The sequence below is a fragment of the Sarcophilus harrisii genome, chromosome 6 (assembly GCF_902635505.1).
Source record: "Sarcophilus harrisii chromosome 6, mSarHar1.11, whole genome shotgun sequence".
NCBI classification, from domain to species: domain Eukaryota; kingdom Metazoa; phylum Chordata; class Mammalia; order Dasyuromorphia; family Dasyuridae; genus Sarcophilus; species Sarcophilus harrisii.
The window spans coordinates 107839670-107865722 of NC_045431.1; the positions used below are offsets into that span (position 1 = coordinate 107839670).

General features: G+C 34.4%; 1 protein-coding gene and 1 pseudogene across 1 annotated transcript in view; one reads left to right on the forward strand and one right to left on the reverse strand.

Moving 5' to 3' along the window:
• VEGFC (vascular endothelial growth factor C) overlaps positions 1-26053 on the reverse strand; it is a 155002-nt gene that overhangs the window by 72139 nt on the left and 56810 nt on the right. The window lies entirely within an intron of this gene.
• On the forward strand, positions 2415-3837 carry LOC100929003 (annotated as a pseudogene).

The following is a 26053-nucleotide window of genomic DNA, read 5'->3' on the forward strand; positions in this document are numbered from 1 at the left end:
AGAATTACTTTATTGTCACTCTACTCCCTCAGTATCTTATAGACAGACTGAAAATTTCAAATGAAGTTATAAGAAATGTTTGAAACTGATGATCCTGTATCTACAGGGGGAAAAAATCTATGTATGGTACAGCTATATTTAAAACATATTCAAAGGGATCAATTTGCAAAATAACTCAAAGAGGGAATGGATTTTTAAAAGAAGGGAAAGGATTCCATAGTCTGCTTTATACCAAGAAGTTACCAGCAATGATCAATTCCTACATGCCTACTTTTTCATCTCTATAAAATCTTTATGATAATGGTCTGTGCATCTATCAAAAAATCTTGATGATCTGTGCATCTTGAGAAAAATATGAGAAAGGAACAGGTGAGTTTTTACAATTTGTTACAGAAAACTGTAGATGTGGGAATTTATAACAGCCCACAATATTTATCATCTGTTGCTGAAAAGAAGTATTTAATTCAGGATAACCAAATAGAGCTTTAAAGACTCCAATATTAAGATTTCTTATATATTTTTCATATATGATAGGAACCATACATATTTAGGATAGATATCACTATGGAAGTTATTTTTGTTGTTGTTGTTGTTTGTTTTTGCTGAGGCAATTGGAGTTACCCTAGGTAAATACCTAGGGTCACACAGCTAGAAAGTGTTAAATGTGTGAGATCACATTTGAACTCAGGTCCTCCTGACTTCAGGGCTGGTGCTCTATCCACTGCACCACCTAGTTGCTCCTAGAAGTTTTTTTTTTGTTGTTGTTCATTTGTTTGTTTTGTTTTGTTTTGTTTTTCAACAAAGATCATCAAGTAAGGAATAAAATAGAAACATCCATTTCTCTAAGATCAGGGTCAGTAAATCTTCCAAGGGACAACAGAAAAAAGATCAAAGTTTTCTCATGCTTCAAAAGAATATAAATTCTTTGAGAGCTGGGATGACTTCACATTACAAGGCTATAGTTCCTGAGATATAATGAGTACTTCTTACCTTTTTATTGAATATCAAATGGCATTGTATGTAGTTCACATTGTATGTAGTTCCACTGAGGTAAAAAACAGAGCAAGATTTTCTTTGTGAAAAGTACAATCATTGGAGAGAAAATTTACATACAAATTAAGAAAAAAATTGATGCAAAATTTCACAATTCCTAGATCCCATGTATTTGGATATAAAGTACATATATAGTTTTTAAACAATGACTACAGGTGGACAACAAGCTATACACAAAATTGAATGGTAGGAGGAAATTGGGCTGGATTGGGTTTGGGAAAATGTCACAATTTTAATTACCCTAAATGATTCCCTACCACTAAAGTCCATTGCTTCAATACCAATATGTTCCTGGTGACAGTCAACATGACCTTAAAAGAGTCAAAGTAAAAGCAACCTAAAGAGCAATGTAAAGATGTATAACAAGTATAAGTAATTGCAGCATATTGGTATAGAAGACGTAGAACATGAATGATTCTTTAAGAAAACAATAAATTAAGGAAACAAAAAAAAATTGTGTATGTGTATGAATAGTGAAGAATAGCTTATAAACACAGGATAGCAAAAGACTGAGTATTGACAATTTATCCTAGAAATGAATGAATATATAAGGCATTAATAATTAGTACAGGGGCAAATTCAAGATTATGGAGAAGAGCCAGGAAATTGCTTAAGCTCTTCCCAATTTCCCTCAGAAACAATTATTCAATCAAAAAAGAACTTTGGAGTGACAAAATCTACAAAAATACAGTGAAACAATATACCAGATAAACACAATTTAGAAGGACTTCAGGAATTTGTTACTTATTTGGGTAGCATAACAGAGATGGTGTCCAGGCAAACCAATGGGGGACTCAGCCACAGCATAGATCAGTAGTTCTGGCTCAGCAGGCCAGTGGCACATAGGCCACTTAAGTGGTCTCCAATTCCAATGCAGAGGTAAACTGCCATCCCCAGAATCCAGGGCATAAAAGGTACAAATAGACTGGTTTAGCACAGTGTACAAGCTGGAAGCCCAAGAGGCCCTGTGAACAGAAAACCAGTGAACAGATCCCTGGTCTGCAGTACAAAGAAGATTGTGTAAGTACCCCTTCTGCCCCAGGAGCTGAGCTCAACTTTAAAAAATAAGCAAAAAACCAAAAAAGAGCCCTGACCATAACAAAGCTACTATGGCAACAGGGAAGATCAAAACTGAAACTCTGAAGAAACAATTTCAAAATGCCTACATGTGTGAAGCTCAAAAGATAATACAAACTGGTCTCAAACCCCAAAAATCCTCTTGGAAAAGCTCAAAAAAGATTTTAAAAATCAACCAGGAGAGGTAGAAGAAAAAATGAGAAAAGAAATGAGAATTAGCACAATTGACTGTATCAATAACAAAATCAACAGATATATGATCTAGATTGATGGAGAAAAAAGCTTTTAACAAAATACAATACCCATTCCTAATAAAAATGCTAGAAAGAAGAGCAACAAATGTTTTTTTTCCTTGAAATGATGAGTAGTCCCCTTTCTCTGCAGAATCACCATGGAAGCCGGGACCTTGTACACGTACCCTAAAAACTGGCGGGCCTTCAAGGTCCTTATTGCTGCATAGTACAGTGGGGCCCCGATCTGTGTGCTATCCACACCTCCCCACTTCCACTTAGGTCAGACCAACTGCACCCCTGAATTCCTCTGAAAATTTCCCACTGGCAAGGTTCTGGCATTTGAGGGTGATGGTGGGTTTTGTGTGTTTGAAAGCAACGCCATTGTGCACTATATGAGCAATAAAGACTTTCAGGGTTCTACTCCAGAAGCAGTTGCCCAGATGATCCAGTGGATGAACTTTGCCGACAGTGACAATGTTCCTCTGGCCAGTACCTGGGTGTTTCCCCACCCTTGGCATCATGCATCACAACAAGCAGGCCACAAGAACGCAAAAGAAGAGGTGAGGCAAGTGCTGGGGCTCCTGGATGCCCACCTGGAGACTTGGACTTTCCTGGTCGGGGAGCAAGTGACTCTGGCTGACATCACGGCCATGTGCATCCTGTTGTGGCTGTATAAGCAGGTCCTGGAGCTGTCGTTCCAGTAAGGTCTTTCTCAATGCCAACCACTGGTTCCTAACCCTAAATTCATTAGCACCACTTCAGGACAGTCTTGGGAGAGGTGAAGGTCTGTGAGAAGATGGCCCAGTTTGATGACAGAAAAAGTTTGCTGAGAGTTAGCCTAAGAAGGAGATCCCCCAAAAAGAAAAGGGACAACAAGAGGAGAAGCAGAAGGCCCAGGTGGAGCAGAAAGAAGAGAAGAAGGTGCCTGCAGCCCTGAAGGCTGAGGAGGAGATGGATGAGTGCAAGCAGGCATTGGCTACAGAGTCCAAGGCCAAGTATTCCTTCACCCACCTGCCCAAGAGCACCTTCATATTGGATGCGTTTAAGTGGAAGTACTCTAACGAGGACACCAGCTATGGTGACCCTGCCCTACTTCTGGGAGCACTTTGACCACAACGGAGGGTCCCTGTGGCATGTTGAGTACCGCTTTTCCCAGGAGATCAGCCAGACCTTCATGAACTGCAGCCTCATCACTGAGATGTTCCAGTGCCTGGACAAATTGAGGAAGAACGCTTTTGCTAGTGTCATCCTTTTTGGCACCAACAATAGTAGCTCCATTTCTGGAGTCTGAGTCTTCCAGGGCCAGGAGCACCCCATTGCTGCAGAATGGCAGGTCGATTATGAGTCTTACACATGGCATAAGTTGGATCTTGGCAATGAGATGGCCCACACAATGGTCCTAGAGTACTTTTTCTAAGAGGGAGCCTTCCAGGACGTGGGCAAACCCTTCAATCAGGGCAATATCTTCAAGTGAACCTCCTACTCTGTTACCACCTAGCTGCCTGCTTCCTCCTCTGCAGGAGGTGCCCGTCATCATTAAGAAAACTGAACACAGAAAAAAAAAAAAGAAATGATACGTAGTATCTATCTAAAATGATCAGCAAGCATTATCACTAATGGGCATAATGCTAGAGGCCTTTCAATAAGATCAGGTGTGAAACAAGGATGCTTATTATCACCACTATTATTCAATATTGTACTAGAAATTTTAGCTTTTGCAATAAGAGATGAAAAAGAAATTGAAGGAATTAGGATGGGAAATGAGACAAAACTATCATTCTTTGCAGATGACATGATACATAGAGAATCATAGAGAAAATAAACTCATGTAAATCACCAACATGTCTATATTTTATCAACAAAGTTCAACAGCAAGAGAAAGAGAAATTCCATTTAAATAAATGTAAACAAGATAAAATATTTGTGAGTCTACTTGCCAAGACAAACCCAGGAACCATAGGAACACAATTACGAGACAATTTTCATACAAATAAAGTCATATCTAACAAATTGGAAAATATCAATTGTTCATGGGTAATGTGAGATAATGTAAAGAAAAAATGGCAATTCTATTAATTTATTTATTTGGCACTATACCAATCAAATTACCAAAATTATTTTATAGAGCTAGAAAGAAATAACAAAATTCATCTGGAAGAACAAAAAGTTTAGAATATCAAGGAAAATGAAAAAAAAAGTGGCTTAGCCATACTAGATCTAAAATTATATTAGAAAGTGGCAAACATCAAAATTATTTGGTACTGATTAAGAAATATAGTAGTGGATCAGTGAAATGAGTTAGGTACACAAGAAACAATGGTAAAGGACTATAATAATCTAATGTTTGATTAACCCAAAGATGCCAGCTTCTGGGTTAGCAACTAATCACTAATTACTTGACAAAAATTTCCAGAAAAACTGAAAAATAGAAAGGGAGAAATGAGGCATAGACCAACATCTCCCACTGTGTACCAATTTAAGATAAAAATAGATACATTATTTAGATATAGTGATCCCATAAAAAAAATTACTTGAGCAAAAAATAATTTACCTGTTTGATATATAGAATAACGAAGAATTTATGATCAAAGAAGAGATAGATAACATTATGAAATACAAACTGGATAATTTTGATTACTTTAAGTTAACTTTAAAGGTTTTGCACAAACAAGATTAGAAGGAAAACAGAAAGCAGGAAACAATATTTACAACTAGTGTCTCAGATAAAGGGCTCATTTCTTAAGTATAAAGAGAAGTGAGTGAAATTTATAAGAATACAAAGTCATTCCCCAATTGATAAATGGTTAATAGGCAGTTTTCGGATAAAGAAATTAAAGCTATCTATAATCATATTAAAATGCCCTAAACTACTAATTGTGAGGGAAAAGCAAATTATTTTAGTCTGACAAGTCCTAGATTCTACTTATTCATATGAGGTAGACAATTGTCCAAGGAAAAATTATGGGAAATTTCTATCAAGAAGTCCATATGTAGCTAAAGTTTACTTGTGAAGTGCAAATAGTACCACTCTGACTCAACTTACTAAATATATTTTATATGTCTAATGCTTACTATTATGTCAATTTTTTGAAGCTGGGAAGCTTAGTGCTGTGAGCAAAAATATTCTACCTACCCATCCCAACTACTCATTCAAGCCACTTTCATTGAATGATAATAAGAGGAGCTAAGGAAACTACAAATTGAGACTGGTTCCTTTTCCTAAGAATCTAGACTTGGGATTAGTTTCAAGAATGTGAAGGAAAATAGAAAACAAGATTTTTTTTAAAACCATAGCCTAAAATTTTCTTTATGAGTTAATAAATGACACAAACAAAAGTTAAGCTCATTTTAAAAAAAAAATTGGTACTGAGTTAGATTAACCAATCAGTTCCATAAACCTGACTCCAAATGACTATTTCCATAAATTAATTTATCCCTACCTGTTATGAGTCAGAACTTGAAACAAGGTGTTAACTCAATAGAATTGATAGAAACAAGGTTTATGTTTATACCTTTGAGAGTTCACACATTAGCTCACACATTAGTTCACAAGTTTGAGAGATTCACAAGTCAGTATTCAGTATGAGATTCACAAAGTTTACACCTCTCACAATCCCACTCTCTCAGAGGAGGAGTCAACCTTTGGGTTCACACCTTTAAGAGATTATATATAAGAAGCTCTCAGACTCAGCAAGGGTCAGTTGGAGGTATTGGGAGCCAGGAGTCAGTGGGAGAGGTGAGTCAGTCAGTTGAGGGGATTGAGAAGCCAGAAATCAGAGTTGAGCTAGAGGCAGAAGCTGGCAGAGGGAAAAGACTAGCAATAAGAGCTCTCGGAACCAAAGAAAGTTAACTGGGCTATTTTGGAAGAGACAATAAAGAACTGAAATTTAACTCCTGGCTGAATTTGAGGTGATTATTACTCTGAACCAAAACTAAGGCTACCTCCAGAAAACCTCCCCAAGAAATCTGCTCCCAGAGAACCATCATATTTTAGAAGAGAACACTACACCTACCCCCAGTAAGGAACACTAATTGTCATTATTAATGATGTTTTGATGGTATTGTAATTTCATGATGGTGGTGTTGCTTTCACCAAACCACTCATTTAGACATTTATTAACCCTCAATATATGTGAAGTACTATCTTATGCATATAACTCCCTTCCTCCATAATATTTGATTCTGTGTAATTATTTTCTTTGTTTTTCCTTATAAATCCTTCGTAAAACTTCCCAAAGGAGGAGGGCCAAATTATGCCAACCAGCAACAATTTGCAATTTTTCTTTGTCTTTCTTTGAGGTTGTGAGAAATGTTTTTTTTTTTTTTTTTTTTTTTTTTTGAGGCAAGTATGTTATTTCTTACCCTGTCACTTACTAGATTTTACATATTCTGGAAAAAACCCCACAACTTTAGAAAAAAATCAATATTCTACTGGTGATGTGAATTAACACATGTAAATCACTTTACAAAACTTAAAGTGATATATAATTGTTCCCAAAATATGACTTTGAATTTTGGAATATTATGATTTAAGATTAATAAACAGTGTGAGTGGCCAGAAGAGCAATAGCGAGATGCTACTGAGTAGCAGGTTATAGAACAGATAAAATCAAGAAAATATGTCTTAAGGAAGTAGGATGGCTATATGCCAAAAAGTATTAGTATTAATCTTTTACTTACAAAATGCTAAAAGCCGTAGAGGAAGGAATCCAACATGTTGGGAAAAATCTGAAGTATATGAATGAAAGTTGTACAGGATAAAGAGGAATGGATAGGTTGCCATTTGAACCAGTAGAGTGAGTACTCTCTTACCAATGACAGTAAGATCAAGGTTATCTTTAAATATGTATGCATTTGCGGATATATAAACTCATTGGCATTTTGCTATACATTGTGCAGGAAGAAAAATACATAGCTCATCTAACAATGCTCACTGTTGGTCATTATCATGATAAAATTAAAGATTTAAGGAAAGATTCTTGCTTTTGTGTAGAACAAAAAGCATAGTCATTTATTCTGAGAAAAGGAGAAAGGCTTAGTATCAGGAAAGTACCAAAATAATGTCCTGTGCCCTTGAATACTTGCACCAGAAAATTCCTGAAATAGGAAATACAAACTGACATCCTTAAATGTGGTCATGAATGAAACACAGTCAGGAGGAAATGGAGTGAAATAGTGTTTGTAATAATTGTAAATTTCTTGAGGACAAGAAAAATATTTTCTCTCTTTCTTTCCTTTCTTTTTTTCTGACAGCACTTTGCAATGATATTGTTTTTTCATTAATCACTGAGACCCATTTACTTAATGTTTAAATCACTGGACTTAAACTGTTATTTTTTTTTGAATATACAGAACTCCAAAGCAAAAGCTTTACCCTCCCACAAATGCTGGCAGCTACTAGCATCCCTGCTCCACTCATCAGGTGTACTGACTGGTTCCAGGGCCATGTCTCTGCAGTACAGCTGGGCCTAGTGTTCCTATTCTTCCCCAAGTCTTCTACATTTTTCGTCTGTGTGTGTTTGTCCTGAGGCACAAATTTGTTCTGTTTGTGGGGGAAATCTGGAGAGCTCAAAATTTACTGACTTCACTGCTTTCCCATAATCCTCTCCCACTAAAAAGATTTTGCACAAATAAAACAAAATATTGCAAAAAACAATTAACTAGAGGGAAAAGTGTGTGTGTGTGTGTGTGAGAGAGAGTGTGTGTGTGTGTGTGTGTGTAGCAAATTTATAAAAATAAAAGTCATTCACTTAATGGTTAAAGGACATGAACATTACTGAGAAATCCTTGAAGTCTTATAAAGTGAAATTAGTTGAACTATAATCACAATTTGTACAATAACAACAACATTGTAATGGTAAACAATTATGAAAAACTTACTCTGATCAAATCAATTATCAAGCACAGTTCCAGAGATCTAATGATGAAGCATTCTATTGACTTCAGGATATGATAGGAAATATTTCACATACTACTACTGGATTTAAATTTTTTCGAAGCTTATTAAAAAGACAACCATATTCTAGAAACTTGTTAACTTTGATCAATAATATCCTTGGTAATTCAACAACAACAACAAAACAACTGCACTAGAATCATTTCACAGATAAAATATTATCCACAATTGCCTATTTGTAATGTAGATTCATATAATTTGAGAATGTTTTTAATAGTTGCATAAAATACCCATTCTCTAAATTAGATGGAATAAAAAAAATTTCTAAAGTATATGAACCTAGAGGAAAAAATGAAAATCACACACACAAAAAAGGATGAGTTACACGCGTATGATTTTTATCAACCTATCTGTTACTGGAGTTTTCTCAAAGTATATCCACAGAAAAAGAGCTTGTATTCCCAATGTTTTTATTTAGTTATAGAAAATAGTCATTTCATCTACCTATTCAATAGTATATTGAATATTAACAAAAGAAGAATAAATAACAGAATAGCAACCTGTCTCTGGATTATTTCTGAAATCCATTGAATAAGTTGAGAAGAATGAAGTTATAGTGATAACAATTACAATTCATATTTATATAGTGTTTTAAGAATTGGAAGAATTTCCCCTACAACAAGCCTTTGAACTAAATGCTACAAATAGCATAATACCATATTACACGTAATTAAACTGAAGCTCTGGGAGTTGAAGTGATTTACTAACGATCATATAGCTAAATAAATACCCAAGATATGATTTAAACACATATCACTTGTGTCTAGAACCAATTAAATGAAACCTAAACAAGGAGAAACATTGTAAACAGCAACTACACAAGGCAGAAAATGGTGAAGGTAAAAAGAGCAAGAAAAGACTAATGTGCAAAATCAAGATCTGACAAAGAACTATGAGAAACTGGTTCCTAAATACTAATGATAAAAATTTGATAATTCTGTCCATGGTAGCCACTTGAATTCTCTCTCGATTAGCCTGATTAATATAGCACAGGGATAATTGCCAGAGTATCACTTTGTTTTATGTGGTAAAGATGAAGGTTCAGGTTCCTATTAAAAAAAATGAATACAATTCCTGGTATGCCATATATCTTAAACACATTAGTCTGTGGCTAATGAAAAAGATGAAGTGTAACCTTTACTTGACAAAACATTTAAAATAAGTGTAAACTTGCTTGTTCTGTGCAACTGTTTCTGATTGTACTGATTATTTTTATCTGAATTTCAACCAAGACCTACATAGGGAAAGTGAAAGGTAAACTGGGAAAACAGGACCATGTTTTCTGGAATTTATCAACAGTTTCCAAAGAAATAATCGCCCAGGAAAAGGGGTTGTAAAACACAGGGGATATCAATTTCATCCACTTCTTTGGCAAGAATTTATTTCAAACATGGCATTCTGTGACTTCTCTGATATGTCCTCAACCACGTTGACACCATATTAAAGCCGTTTCAACTTTCTGAGAAATAACCATACTTTTAACAAGGTCAATGTTGCAAGTGAATATCTAGTTTCTGGTGCTCATATTTAACAAAGTGAACATTAGCAACCCTTGGAGAAAAACCAAACAAACAACAACAAATAACTTCTCTAAAGCATTAATAAAACAAATATGACATAGTGGACAGAGTATTGATCTTACTGTCAAGAAACTCTGGCTTCATATTCTGACTGTGTGACACTGAGAAAATAAATATTTTCAGGATTTAGTTTCCTCATTTGGAAAGTAAGATGGCCTCTGAGACCAGTTCTACCTCTAATAAGGATCTTATAAGGCCAAGAACAGATTCTGGAGAGCCTTCAACTCCCCACCCTCTCTCCACTCAATGATAATAGCAACTTCTTAATCATTATTCTTTGAGTCTAATCATTCAGTCTGTTTGAAACTACCTAAATATATAATTGTCTAGCCATGATCTCTCTCATTCACAAAAATCATATGAGAGACATCAAGTGTCTTAAAATCTGATTATGCTGTATGGTATCTTTTAATAAGTAACTATAATAAAAAGAAATCACAGTCTTTGAAGTGGCATTGTAGAGAATAGGCTAAGTATGAAATAAAACAAACAAACAAACCTGAGTTTGAATTCTGTTCATACAATCACTAGTTATCTGCCTCTCTCAGTCTTAGTTTCCTCATCTATAAAATAGGGATAAAAACACTAATTTTATATAGTTATTATGAGTTTCAAATGAGATACTACACGTAAATACCTTACAATTGTCACTGAATTATCTTACTGCTATATTTTATTGTTGTTATTTTTCAGTGAGCTTAGATATCAGTGATCATCAATACTCTGCTCAAATGCTCACAAATCATTTCTTTAGTAAAATATTCCAGGACTTTGTCATTAATTGAGCTCAAGCTCACTGGCTTGAGCCAGTGAGTAAAATCTAAGATTTCATTGCAGCCATGAAAGCAACCTCCCTCCTTCTTCTTCCTCTCCTCCTCCCCATTTTCCTCCTCATCTTCCTCTTCCTTTCCTTTCTCTTTTTCTTCCTCCCTCTTTAGGAGAAACTATTATGATACAACAGAATGAGCTGCTTCCAAAAGCCCCCCAAGAAACCTGCTCCCAGAGAACATTACACTTTAGAGAAGAACGTTACACTTACCCAATTGTAATTTCTTGAAAGAATTATTTTTTTCAATAAGATTTTTTTTTACCTCTTTTTCCATTTGGCCAATTCTGCTTTTTAAGAAGTTCTTTTCTTTGGTGTTTTTGTACCTCCTTTAATATTTTGCCTATTCTGATTTTTAAAGTTTTATTCTTCAGTGAACCTTTGTGCCTTTTTTGCCATTTAGACACTTCTAGCTTTTAAGGTGTTTTTTTCTTCAGTACTATTTGTATCTCCTTAGCCAAGCCATTAATCTCTTTTCAGAATTTTCTTACATCACTCTCATTTCTTTCTCCAATTTTCTTAGTGGAAGCAGCCTTAGTTTCAGTTCAAAGTAATCACCCCAAATGCAGCCAGGCATTAAAGTCCAGATCCTTTACTGTTTTCTTCAAAATAACCCAGTTAGCTTTCTTAGAGGCTTTCTCTATCCTTGGTTCTGAGAGCTCTTAATGCTAGTCCTTTGTCTCTTCTAGCTTCTGCCTCTAGCTCCCTCCAAATGTGTCCAGCCAGCACAGGGGTGGAAAATGGAATGAATCTGTTTCCTCCTCTGACAGTGGGCTTGTCCTTTAGTGGTCTCCTCCTTATATAAGCTCTCTTAAAGGTGTGAATCTTGTGGAACTCTAATAAGTACTATGTACATTATTGAACTAGAGAACTGTTAAGTACCATGGTAAATTAGATAATTAGTGTCTCTATCAATTCCACTAACAGCACCTTGTAAGAATCCTAATAGGTAAGTAGAAGCTAATTAATTTCATGACACTACAGTAAAATAAAATCAAAGGAATGAAAATAAATAGAAAATATGAAATATTTCATTGGAAAAACAAGTGATCTGGAAAATGGATCCAGGAAAAATAATTTTAAAATTATTAATCTAGCTGAAAGAAAAGATCAAAAAATAGCATAGACATCATCTTTCAAGAAATTATCAGGGAAAACTGCTCTGATATCTTAGATCCGGAGGCTAAAATAGAAACTAAGAAAATTCACTGATCATCTCCTGAAAATACTATCACCAAATTCCAGAGTCCTATATCAAGGAGAAAATATTTTAATCAGCCAGAAAAAAACAAAACAAAACAATAATTCAAATATCATGGAGTCAGTCAGAATCACAAAGTTTCCATGTTAAGGGAGCAGAGGGGCTTAGAGTATGATATTCCTGAAGGCAAAGGTGTTAGAATTACAACTAACCATTTGTCATTTCTGATAGGTGTGAGATGGTATCTCAGAATTATTTGTCTTTCTCTAAATCAGTAGTGATCTAGGGTTTTTTTAAATATAAGATCATCAGATGAGGTTTGATTTCTTTTGAAAACTGCCTGTTTTGCCAGTTAGGATATTCTTGATTACTTTTACTCTCTTTTCTCTTCTCTCTCCCTTTCTCACTCCTCCTTCATCTCTCCCCCTCCCACTTCTCTCTCTGTTTGACCTTCATTTCCAAGAGGATCAATGGCATCAGGGGTGATGTCTTGACTTAAGCATGAATTGATTTAAGTGAGGCAGAATTACACAAGTCCTCAACCTCATACTCTTCTACTGTCACTGAAGTTTAGTGGCAAGAGAAAAGTCAAGATGCCTGGCAATACCCAAGATACAGTAGATGAACTTGGCATGTTCAATGTCTGACTGAGCTTTAAGTGCTCTATAGTACCTATATCAGCTGGCTTCATGGGTATTGGAACAAATTATTCTCAACCACCTATTCAACTAGGAAGTCTTCAGATAGACATTCCCCTAATTCACCAATGAGTTTGAGGCCTATTGATTCCCCTCAATCTTGTTTATCCCATTTATTGAAACAGTTTTATCAGGATATGGCTGCTGCTTATAGTACTATTTCTTAAAGTCACAGATAAGAGTTGCGTAAAAGGTGGACACAATAGATGGTTGAGCAGTTCTGAAAAAGCCTTGGCAAGCCCTCATGCCAGAGATGTTAGTCCTCCTTGAACACCTTATATATGTATCTTTCTGTCATTCTGTCTGTCTCTCTATTTTTATATGTATATATATGCATGTCTTTATATCTATGTGTATTATATAGTACATACATGTATGCATATACATACAAATAGATAGAGAGACATTTATATACAGTATTCCTGTGATTATTAAATGAGTGTGCATATTCACATATTTTCTTTTGATTATATATCTATTTGTAATCAAAAGAGTAGATGTAGTCATCAAATAAGTGTGTATACAGATACACTAACTGCAGTTTACTGTTTTATCCAATATGCTACCTAGCTACCTATAATTAACCATTCTTCAATGATTTCCAAGATATTCAGGAAGGCACCTAAAATGCTAAGCAGACTCTCATAAGAGTATGTGAAGAATGGTTGCACAGAAACAAAAATAGTGGATGGGTTTTTCCATTGGAGGCAGTATCCACATCAATGAGATGGTGGATCCATTAAAATATTAAAAACATTTGAGAGGAACTGAAGGTTTTAAACATATTTCATGTGAAATAGTGTCTCCCCTCATCATGGTTTTCAAACAGAGGCTGTGATCATCTTTTGGTGATACAGTAGGAGGTAAGCAGCATATTATTTCATCAGGAAATGTCATCAAGGAATATGTACATGTGATTAGGTATCACTTGGATATTTCAACTCTTCTAAATTCTGAAATACTAAAATAACCACAGATTATAATTTTAATGCTTTCTCCCAAATATGTATTCAGAGAGGTTAAATGGCAATTAACTTACAAAATAGATACAACCTTCCCAATTTCTGAGGAGTTTGTTCTTTTCCTGTATGAGCAATATGTGAGCAATAACATAAAATTCAGGATGAAGGTAGACATAAACATATCCACAGCTATAAAGATGCATATTATTTCCTCTTCTTATGGCTATAGCTTCTATTTAAATATTGCTATTTTCAGGTATGTTAAGCTTTGGAAAGTTGAACAAGTTTGAAATATTTGCTTAAGTAACTGACCACATTATAATGTCTGAATAGAAAAACTCTGATTTTTTTTATAGTAGGTGCTGCACAATTTTAGCATGTAAATAACAACCAATAAGATCAAGGAATAGATAAGAATATTAAAATGTGTCATATATGGAATATAAAACCTGTGAGAATACTAGGTAATCTCAAAAATTATCAAAAGTCAGCATGCACTAGTTGTTCATATGAAGCTACCAAATAAAGGCAGATACCAGATGGTGATAAAGTATTGCTTGCTGAATATATTAACTAGATTCAGGAATTTTCTTGTTGCTTCAGTGCCCAGATAGCATGCTGATATACACCTTCTAAACATATAGATTGGAATACAAATATCACTACATGACTATGCATACTAAATAAGAAGCATGATTTAGCTTTATTTTTTCCACTTTGTACAATCCAAAGCTTTTACAAAATGCAAATTTATAATGGAGTTTTTATCATGTAACTTCATGCATAATATTTAACAGCATGGTCATTGAAGCATTAAAAACTAAAAAGATGATAGATAAATGAGATGTACCTAATAATTAATTAAGATCAATATGAATCATGTTCATGATCCAATTTTGTTTTTCTGCTAGTGATCTGGACTTACTAATAGCTTCCTTTGATTTTGTCATCCAATAATGATAGTGTAAGTCCTCTGGCTGGTAGCTGTTAGGTAAAGAGAAATATTTTTTTAAAATAAAAAAAACCTTCCATATTTAACAATGAAAGTCTTAGATACTCTGATCAAGATAATGATCCAAGACAATCCAAAGGAGCCATGATGAAAAATATCTTCCACCTCCAGAGAGAAAACTAATGAATTCAATGCAGATTATACTTTTTAAAACTTTATTTTTATGGTTGTTTTTGTTTTTGTTTTCTTTTGCAATATGGCTAATGTTTTGCATGTTGATTTTCTGCCTCAATTTATCTAGATGTATAGTTATGAATAATATTTTTAACATATTTTATGACCAAAGCTTTATTTTTATTAAAATAATTAAATAATTTTGAGATAATTTTTGAGAACAATTTAAAACAAGTAGTGCTAATTTGGAACTATGCTCAAAAGTTACCAAACTGTGCATACTCTTTGGCCCAGCAGTGTTACTACTGGACTTATATCCCAAAGAGGTCTTAAAGGAGTGAAAGGGACTCACCTATGCAAAAATGTTTGTGGCAGCCCTTTTCATAGTGGCTAGAAACTGGAAAATGAATGTATGCCCATCAATGGGAAAATGACCAAATAAATTAGGGTATATGAATATTATGGGATATTATTGTTCTGTAAAAAATGACCAGCAGGATGATTTCAGAGAGGCCTGGAAAGACTTGATGAACTGATGCTAAGTGAAATGAGTAGAACAAGGAGATCACTGTACATGGCAACAAGACTGTGTGATGATCAATTCTGATGGACGTGGCTCTGTTCAACAATGAATTGATTTAGACCAGATTCAATTGTTGAGTAATGAAGAGAGTCATCTACACCTAGGGAGAGGACTGTGGAAACTGAGTGTGGACCACAACATAAAATTTTCACTCTTTCTGATGTTGTTTGCTTGCATTTTTGTTTTCCTTCTCAGGTTTTTTTTTCTTTTTAGATCCATTTTTTCTTGTTCAGCAAGATAACTATATGGGTATGTATACATATATTGGATTTAACATATATTGGAATATCTGTCATCTAGGGAAAGGGATGGGGGGAAGAAGAGGAAAATTTGGAACAAAAGGTTTTGCAAGAGTCAGTGTTGAAAAATTACCGATGCATATGTTTTGTAAATAAGAAGCTATGAAAAAAAGAATAGAAAAAAAACAAGTAGTGTTATCTGTTAATATCACTGGAAACAAATATAGTAAATTGATCCTTGAACTTGAGAAAAGTGAACCAGAAGTTGCAGTTTCCTTTCCATCACTTTCCAGTGCCAGCTGTGCTGCCTTCATGCCTTCACCATATCTAGCAGGGAGTTAAAAGTCTTTGCTTACCACCACTTGCTCTCAAGTACACATTCTACCACTAGCATCTTGTAGCCCGTCTTCTTTTCAGTTTCACTTTATATCATTCACTTCAGTCATTTGTTACTATAAACTCAGATTCTTTCTGATAAATTATTAGGCCCTGGCAACAGATTAAATACCGTGGGCAAAAGTGAGGATTGAAGAATAGCACAAATTACAATATTGTCTCTGGACAATAATAGGAAATTTGGGAAGAGATCTGGGTCTGAGAGGAAAAATAATGAATTCAGTATTGGACGTCTTGAGTTGGAAATGTCTATGGGACATCTAGTTGAATATGGGAATAGGCAGTTGGAAATATAAGATCTGAGGTCAATAGCAGAGAAGCTAAGGCTGGATTAGAGAATCCTATGATGATTTAGTAGGTGTTAGTTTAACATGCACAGTCAGTAGAGTGATGTGGTAAATAGATGAAAGGTATATAGTTTGGTGAATAATTAATGAAAGTGTAAATACATGGGAGAAAGTGAGTAGGAACATGGGGTGAAAATGATTAGGTGAACAAAATAAATTTATTATCAGCAAATGCTGCTGATGGTGATATATGACTTTTATATGGCACATTAAGGTTTACTAAGTAAAGGTTTACAACCTCAATCCTATGAAGTAGTTGCAAGCTTAGACGGGGTCAAGTAACTTAACACAACAGCTTGTAAATGTCAGGAATGGTATTCACACCTCACACTTTCCTGATCCCAATTCTAGCTTTCATTACACCATACAGCCTAAGAGCAAAAATAAACATTTATTGAACATATCCTATTTGCCACGTTGTATAACAGAAGAGAAGCTCCTTGAAAGCAAAGAGGGACTTTTGTTGTTCTTTGTGTGTTCCCTTCTGCCTCTGGCACATGTTCTTTGAGGGATGTATTCATTGAACTGGATTTATTAGAGCGTGAAAATACAGAGGGATAGCCTCAGAAGTCCCATTCTAGTTGAGTAGACAGAACACAAATAAAAATAATATTACAAAGAAGTATCTCCCAAGGGTCAAATGAGTAGGAGAAGCAATAATTGCTTCAGGAATCTAGTCAGAAGCAAGGTCAGCAAGGTGAGCTCAATAAGCTAGAACAAGATCCAAAATTAACTAAACACATATTTGGTGAAAAAATATACTCATTAGGATTATTTAGACTCAATACAACTGGTTGGTAGACAAGATAACATTATAGATATAGATATGTATTATAATAATATATAATTAGATATAGATATGTATTATAATAATATAATAATAATATAATATATATATAGATATGTATTGTACATATGTGCATTCATGTGTGTGTAACTTACATTTAAATGAGTGCCAAGAGTTTAGAGCTTCTGATTTTGAATATAGAATAATGATCAACAGGTTTCATGTTAACAACATACTAACTTAATTCATTCAACTCATTTGTACCCAAGCATGCTACTAAACATAAAAATAAACTTTATAATATTAACATCATTAGAGGGATGCCAATACTAAAAATTTGCTCCTCTAACCCTTTGACTTTCTCAGCCCTTGACATCATTTAATGATAATTCAGCATCTTTTGAGTAAATTTCAATTCATTCACTAATGTTTCCCTTTCTCCTCCAATTCACAGTTAGTAAACTTTCTATCAGTTCTCTTCATTCTTTTCTCAGTTACTCCTCTATACCTTTTCTGATATTTCATGCATTTAAAGCTCTTTCTTAATTACATACACCAACATATTCTTCCTGCTGAAATTTTATTTAGCCACAGAATCATTGTCAAGCAGCATTTATCTACCTACTTTTAAAAAAAAATTCACTGGATATGGATTCCACAATTAATCTTTAAAATTCCTGTACTTGGTAAGAGTAGCAAAGTTGTGTACAGTAGTTAGAGTGCCTGGCCTGGACTCAGAAAGACTCATATTCCTGAGTTCAAGTCTGGGTTGAAACACTAGCTTTATGATCCTGAGAAGTCAGTAACCCACATTTGCCTTATTTTATTCACCTGTAAAATGAGCTGGAGAAGGATATGGCAAACCATTCCAGTATCTTTGCCAAGAAAATGCCAAAAAAATTATAAAGACTTGGACATGAATGAAATGCCTGAACAACAACAATGTAATGAAATTCTTCCCATTACATAACCAAATTCCTTTTTGGAATCCATCAAGTTATATTTGTAAAAGCACTGAAAATGAGAGCAGAGCCAAGATAGTAGAATAGAGGAAGCAACCTTGCTAAACTCTCTCAAAATTTCCCTTCAAATAACTGTAAAATAATATCTTATATCAAATTTTGAAGCAGAAGAGCTAAAAAACAGGTCACAGTAGGACATTTTTTTCCAATCTAAGACAATTTAGAGAATCAGCAGGAGAAGTCTCTAACACCATACTAGGCACTAGCCAGGAGCACAGTATGATAACATTAGTGATGGACTTTAGAGGCAGCTACAACAGTTGTAGCAGTAGCAGCTTCAGAAACTCTCAGCCAAGAGATGGTAGGAGGGTCAGCCAACTTGTTGGAAAGAGATTACAGAGGACCCTTTGTTGGCATTCTATACAGCTGGTGTGTACAATTCTATTATAATACACATTTCTGGGTCACAGTTCCAGGAGAAAAGAGAAATACATGTGAAATGTCAAAAAAGGAAGCAGACCCAGGTCACATTTCCAAAACCAAAAGGAAAACTAGTGTTTGTGGTTAAAGGGGGACAGAAATAATAAAGAACTTGACTATAAAAAGTTACTCTTTTTGGCAGGGAAGACCAAGGCACAAACTCAGAAGAAAACAACAATAGCTACAATGATAATAGCTACAAAGAAAATAGCTTCACTAAATGTCAAACAAAAAACCCAATTGGATCTGAAGCCAACAAGAATTCCTGGAAGAGTTAAAGATAAAGCTGAAAGTAGAAGAACAAAAATTGATAAAAAATGTAGAGGGCTGAAACTATTGAGTCGATGCACTGAGGTCAGGACTGCCAAGCACTTGAGGCTAACTACCGATTGGACAATACTCTATGGGCATATGCTTGGAAAATGGTACTTTCCACTATTCATGCTGACTCAATGACTGATGTATACAGAGGATTGTAGGAGGGACTAGGGGGTGGAATAAGACTAGCCAGAGTCACACTTGGGCGGTAGACGAGGGAGAAGGTGATTGGGGAAATTCTGCTTCGATCCTGTTCAATCCCACATATAAGACCAAGAATAAAGACTAAGGACTTTTGCTTATCCTGACTCTAGCAGGTTCTGAAGTATCTGGGATGCTAGTGTGGTCGTCACAAAAAAGAAATTAGGGTAATGCAAGAAAACTATGAAAAGATAAATAACAGCTAGGTAAAAGAGGAAAAGGAAAAAAAAATTTAAAAGAACAAAAGGAAAATTGGCCTAATAGTGAAAGAAGGACAAAAATTCACTGAAGAAAAGAACTCCTTAAAAAGCAGTACAGGCCAAAGGAAATTATTGGAAGAAAATTATTGGAAGAAAAAGATTTAAAAAAGTAGAATTGCCCAATTAGAAAAAGCTATACAAAAGCTCACTGAAGAAAATTGTTTCTTAAAAATTATAATTGAACAACTGAAAGCTGATGACTCCATGAGAAACCAATAAATCATAAAACAAATTGAAAATAACAACAAAAAAAGAAAAATGTGAAATACCTCCTCAGGAAAACAAGTAATCTGGAAAATAGATCTAAGGGAGATAATTTAAGAATTGTTTTAAACTACCTGAAAGTGACGATTCACTTTTTAAAAAGAGTCTAGATATCATGTTTCAAGAAATTTCCAAGGAAGAACTGTCCTCAATCTTAGTTTCAGAGGATAAAATAGAAAATTTAAAAGTCCCTTGAACATGTTCTGAAAGACATCCCAAAATGAAAACTTCTAGGAATATTGTGGCCAAATTCCAGAGCTCTTACATCAAGGAGAAAATAATTTAAGCAGCCAAAAAAAAATACTTAAAATATCATGGAGGTATAGTTAGGAACACATATGATTTATCAGCTTCCACATTAAAGGAGGTCTTGGAACATGATATTGTGGAAGAAAAGGAGTAGGATTACAATCAAGATCAACCAAGTCAGTAAAACTAAGTATAATAATTCATCAGGAAAATAGACATTTAGTGAAATAGAGAAGTTTTAAGCATTCCTGTTGAAAAGACAAAAGAATAGAAAATCTGACATACAAGACTTAGTAGAGGACTATAAAAGGTAGAGATGAAAGGGAAATGAGAAGATAACAAATATACCTCCTAAAAATTATCATTATTAGGGCATTTAGGAATCTACCTAGATAGAGGGCATAGAAGAGTTATTTATATTGAGGTTAAGTGTCTTGCCCAGAGTCATGCGTGGTTAGGAATTATTAAGTATCTGAGGTCAAAGTTGTGCTCAGGTTCTCCTAACTTCAGGACTGATGATCTGTCCACTGCACCATCTAGCCACCCCATGAAGATGATCTTTAAAAAATGAAGGTTTAAGAAAGAGGAATGCAGAAGGGAGGTTAAGCAATAGAAGGACAAGTTAAGGAGCTGAATTAAAGCAAAAAGTTAGCAGGGATAGGAAAGATATGTGTGTATCTATATATGTATTCATAAATATAAACTTACTATAGCCTGCTTGGGAGAGGTGGAGGAGATGAAGGGGGAAAAAAGAGGAAAGTAAAAAAAATGTGTGTATTAGAGAATAAAAGAACAACCTACAAGGAAATAAAGATGGTCACTCATGAATATAATTTCTTCTACTATTATATATACTTTCTTGAACTGATAATTTATTGTTATATTTTTTGAATCCTCCCTGATGTTCTATTGAGCCCATGATAATGTTCTGTTTTGTTTTGTATTCCTTTTGTTTTTTTTTTTCTTATTTTTTTTTAATAAAGTAAGTAAAAATTTTTTAAAAAGGAAAGAACAATGCCTTGGAGAAAAGGTATAGGGAGAGGTCAAAATGGGGGAAATGATCTCATTCAAAAGAAGCACACAAGAGTGCTTTTAAAGTAGAGGGGGAAATGGGTACTGTGATAGACAATCTTGAACCTCATTCTAATCAGAATTGGTTTAAATATAAAAGAACACACACATACATATATACTCAGTTGAGTATAGAAATAGGAGAAAATAAAATGGAGGATTTATAGTTAGTAATCATAACTATGTATGTAAATATGATGAAGTCACTCATAAAACAGAAACAGCAGAATGGATTAGACCCAGAATTTAACAATACATTATTTACAACACTCATACTTGAAACAGAAATACACATACACGTGGTTAAAATAAGGAGCTGGAGCAGAATCTATTATGCTCCAGCTGAAGTAAAAAGGCAGGGGCAGCAAACAATCTCAGATGAAGCAAAAGCAAAAATAAACCTAAGTTAAAGAGATAATCAGGAAAGTATATTTTGATAAAAGGTAACATATGAAATAATATTCAAAATTTCTCTGATATCAGCCTCTTTTCTCAAACATATAGGGAAATCAATCAACTTTTCAAAAATTAGAGCCATTTCCCAATTGATAAATTGTCAAGGGATATAAACAGGCATTTTTTTCAGAGGGAGAAATTAAAGTTATCTATAATTACATGAAAAAAAAAACCACTCTAAATCACTATTGATTATAGCAAGGCAAAAAAACAAAAACAAAAACCCACCACATCACAATACTTAGGTATATCTCATACTTATCAGAAACAACAAATTCTGGAAGAGATGAGGGAAAATCAGAATGCCATGATTGTTGGCAGTGTTGTAAAATAGTCCAACCATTCTGATGAACAATTTCATACATTAATAGTAATATTGTAATGATGGCTAACTGTGAAAGACTTGGCTACTCTGATCAGCACAATCATCCAAGACAATTCCAAAGGATTCATGATGAAAAATGCTAAATATCTCTAGAGAGATAATTGATAAATTCTTAGTGTAGATTAAATATACTTTAAAAAAATCTTTATTTCTCTCTGTCTCTGCATCTGCCTCTGTCTGTCTCTCTGTCTTTATGTTTCTCTCTGTCTCTCTCTCTCCCCCTCTCTTTCTGTCTCAGTTTGTGTGTGTGTGTGTGTGTGTGTGTGTGTGTGTGTGTATGTGTGTGTGCTGTATATGGTGTTTTCTTTTGCAACATGGCAAATATGGAAATAAGACAACCAGGTTGTGCAGTAGATAAAGCCAGGCTGACATTCAGAAAGATTCTTCTTCCTGAGTTCACCTTTGGCCTCCAAAAGTTACTATCTATGTGATCCTGGAAAATCACTTAACCTTATTTGTCTCCATTTCCTCATCTATAAAATGAGCTGGAAAAGAAAATAGAAAGCTACTTTGGTATCTTTGCCAAGATGGCAAAAGGGGTCATGAAGAGTCAGATGTAACCAAAAAGTGGCTAAACAACAAAATATGAAAATAGGTTTTATATGATTTAACATCAATAATTTATATATTTCTTTTCTTCTCCATGAATGAAGGAGAAGCAGGCAGGAGGGAGAGAATTTGGAATTGGTAATTTTTTAAAATGTTAAAAAAAAAAATTTTTTTGGGGGGGGGCAAAGCACTGAGCATAGTTCCTAGTTCATAGTAGGCCTTATATAAATCTTAAATCTTTTAGTTTCCTTTGCTTTTTTTTCCCTTTTATGCCCTTTGGTATTCAAGCATTCACTAGTTCAACAAACATTTATTGAGCATATATCCATCATGTCCAAGATACTGTGAGGTTTATACAGATAAACAAGAAATAGTTCTTGTCCTCAAGGAGTATGCAGTCTAGAAAAAGAGCTAAAGAGAAAAGCTAATAAGCAGAACAAATGGAACTTCTTCATATACTTGAAGACCCAAATCTTTTCAGGATTTAATATCCCTAATTTTTTAAACCAGGTTAAGATATATATCACTATTACAGATTTCATCCTGTTAGTTCAAGATAATCATTCCAGTCCCTTTAGCTTTCCTTCATATGTCATATTTTCAACCATTGTGATGGCTATCCTATTTTCACTAAACTATTGGTTTGGAAAAGTTCCTAATCTATTCCCAGATGTTAACTTCACACTCAAAAAATTTAGCTGAATAAGCTCCAAAAACATCAGACACTTCATGAAGCATAATATGTGTATTGGGATTACAGAAAAATCACACTTTTTAAAGCACAGTAGTAGAAGCAGATGAAGAAAATTGAGTAGATATATATCCCCAAATTGTGTTCAAAGATCTAGCTGTTTTTTCTGCAAATGAGACAAAAGCACAGAATAACTTGGTGTAAATATCATCATGTGTTTTCAAATTATTTTAGAAAAGCTTTTAAGCAACTGATGGAAAATTACACAGCTTTTTGTGTCAGCTCAAGGCCTAGAATCTGTTATAGATTTGCAGAGACAAGACAGAAGACAAAGACAGACAGGAACAGAGACAGAGAAAAACAGACAGACAGACACTGGGAAAAGTATTGAGATTGAAATATATTTGATACTAATTTGTTAAATGGTTATAGGTAAATCATCTCACTTCCCTGAAACTGTTTCCTCATTTTACAAATGATGGGGTATGATTTGATGATATCATAGGTTGCTTCTATTTCTAACATTCTAATACACACATACACACACACACACACACACACACACACACACAAACATTTGTTATCTCAGACAGAATTAAAGCTAAAAGAGATTTAATCAAAAGAGAAAAATAGGGAAACTGCACTAAATGTCAGTCATATTAATCAATAGGGTTTTAAATTACTTAAAATAACTAGACAGTATGGTCTGTGGGACAGGAAAAAATTAATTGGTGGAGTTATAAAAACATGGAAAGATTTGTACTTATGAAGGAAGATGTTATCTGCCTTCAGAGAAAAAGAGGAAAAACAACTATGGTATGGCCTCACATAGATGTATATGAATGTATATGTGTATATGTTTATCATATATATGCATGTGAATGTAAATATATATATTTGAATATATGTATGTATATGCATATATAAATATATCCATGCTTAATTGTAGTCTTCTTGGGGGATTTGGGGAAAGGAAAGGGGAAAAAAAAATTTTTAAGTGCACAGCAAAACAAAAAAAAAGAAAGAAAGAAAGAAAGAAAACCTATAAGGAAGAAAAGATGGACAATTCTAAACATAATGGGTAGTATTTATTACATAGGCTTTCTAGAAATGGAAATTTATTTTTCATACTTTGAATCCTTTCTAATATTCTGCTGTACACATGATGAATTTTTTCTTTTTTTCTATTTTGTATTTAAATTTTTTGTGATTTTTTCTTTTTTATTTTATTAAAGTTTTTTATTTACAAAATATATGCATGGGTAATTTTCAGCACTGACCCTTGCAAAACCTTCTGTTCTAAATTATCCTCTCCTTCCCCCATCCCCTCCCCTAGATGGCAGGTAGTCCAATACATGTTAAATATGTTGAAAGTATATGTTAAATCCAATATATGTATACATATTTTTTATTTATTTTTAAATTTTTAATAGTTTTTTATTTACAAGTTATACACATGGGTAATTTTACAGCATTGACAATTGCCAAACCTTTTGTTCAAATTTTTCCCCTCCTTCCTCCCACCCCCTCCCCTAGATGGCAGGATGACCAATACATATTAAATATATTAAAGTATAAATTAAATACAAAATAAGTATACATGTCCAAACCATTATTTTCCTGTACAAAAAGAATCGGACTCTGAGATATTGTACAATTAGCCTGTGAAGGAAATCAAAAGCCAGGCAAGCAAAAATATAGGGATTGGGAATTCAATGTAATGGTTCTTAGTCATTTCCCAGAGTTCTTTTGCTGGGTGTAGCTGCTTCAGCTCATTACTGCTCCATTGGAACTTATTTGGTTCATCTCATTGCTGAAGATGGCCAAGTCCATAAGAATTGATCATCATATAGTATTGTTACTGAAGTATATAATGATCTCCTGGACCTGCTCATTTCACTCAGCATCAGTTCGTGTAAGTCTCTCCAAGCCTTTCTGAAATCATCCTGTTGGTCATTTCTTACCAAACAATAATATTCCATAATATTCATATACCACAATTTATTCACCCACTCTCCAATTGATGGGCATCTATTCAGTTTCCAGTTTCTGGCCACTACAAAGAGGGCTGCCACAAACATTCTTGCACATACAGGTCCCTTTCCCTTCTTTAAGATCTTTTTGAGATATAAGCCCAGTAGTAACACTACTGGATCAAAGGGTATGCATAGTTTGATAACTTTTTGAGCATAGTTCCAAATTGCTCTCCAGAATGGCTGGATGTATTCACAATTCCACCAACAATGTATTAATATCCCTGTTTTCCTACATCCCCTCCAACATTCCACATTATCTTTCTCTGTCATTCTAGCCAGTCTGACAGGTGTGTAGTGGTATCTCAGAGTTGTCTTAATTTGCATTTCTCTGATTAATAATAACTTGGAGCATCTTTTCATACGGCTAGAAATAGTTTCAATTTCTTCAGCTGAGGATTGTCTGTTCATATCCTGTAGAAGGCTGAAACTATTGGGTTGATGCACTGAGGTTGGGGCTGTTGAGCTCTTGAGGCTAACTACTAATTGGACAATACTCTATGGGCATATGCTTGGAAAATGGTCCTTTCCACTATCCATACTGGCTCAATGATTGGTGTATAGAGGATTGTAGGAGGGACTAGGGGGTAGAGTAAGACAAGCGAGACATACTCTTGGCGGTGGACAAGGGAAAAGGTGATCATGGAGAATCTGCTTCCATCCTGTTCAATCCTGTGTCTGGGGACCGAGAATAAAGATTGAGGACTTTTGCTTATCCCGACTCTGGCTGATTCTGAGGTGTCCTGGATCTAGCGCAATCATTACAATATCCTTTGACCATTTATCAATTAGAGAATGGCTTGATTTCTTATAAATTAGAGTCAATTCTCTATATATTTTGGAAATGAGGTCTTTATCAGAACCTTTGACTGTAAAAATGTTTTCCCAGTTTATTGCTTCCCTTTTGTCTGCATTAGTTTTGTTTGTACAAAAACTTTTCTATTTGATAATGTATACATATTTATACAGTTATCTTGCTGCACAAAAAAATAATCGGATCAAGAAGGGAAAAAACTGAAAAAGAAAACAAAATGAAGCAAACAATAACAGAAAGAATGAGAATGCTATGT